Below are 899 nucleotides of genomic sequence, written 5' to 3'. Positions count from 1 at the left end.
TAAAACTTTGTATATTATAATATATATAAAAGTATAACACAAAAACAAATTATAACATAAATTAAGTTCAAAAAATTCAAAAAAAATTCCAATAGATATTAATAATAACGTAATACCTAGTCAAAAAAAATTATAATAGATCATAATTGTTACGCGTCAAAAAAAGAGATAATATTCGGTATTCGTCTACAACAATAAATAAATAAGATTTACTCATAATGACATAGGTAATGATAGTAAAGATAATAATAATTTAATAAGTATTATATCTAGTAGGAAATATTGATTGCACGTCAAACAAAAAAAAAATTTAAGTTCACAAATTTAGTTTAAAAAAAGGTGGGTAAGTGGATGTCACTCTGCTGTACAGTAGGTTAGAAGTGGGTCACTGTATAATGGACAGTATTAAATTTGAATTCAATGATATAATATCATTGTATAAGAAAAACGATTCTGAGCGGAGACGGTATGTTAGTCTAGGTATAAGACATAATATTATATTAGGTACCTATAATAAATTCCAAATTAATCATATCATAATATTTATTAGGTACTTATAACGCGTTATACATCAACAAAAAACCGTGGTACTATCATAGATATATAATAGTATACTTTAGAAGTTTCAAGTACCCATGAATAATATTATACAATCACAACAAAATAACTAAAATAGTTATCCTAGGTTTTTAATATGTAATTTCGTCCAAATTTGTACTTAAAATGACTATAAAAATAAACTGCGTAAATGTATTTTTTAGATTTTTTGGTAACAGACTTAATTACTTACGTGGAATCTTGTTTTAAATTTTCAATTCTTAGATACAAAAATTGAACATTTTATACATTTTTAACTACAAAATAATTTTTCAAATTAAAATTTGATAAATTTTGTCAAA

Source organism: Acyrthosiphon pisum, chromosome X, assembly GCF_005508785.2.
Source record: "Acyrthosiphon pisum isolate AL4f chromosome X, pea_aphid_22Mar2018_4r6ur, whole genome shotgun sequence".
NCBI lineage: Eukaryota > Metazoa > Arthropoda > Insecta > Hemiptera > Aphididae > Acyrthosiphon > Acyrthosiphon pisum.
Note: the sequence above shows the minus strand (reverse complement) of the source record.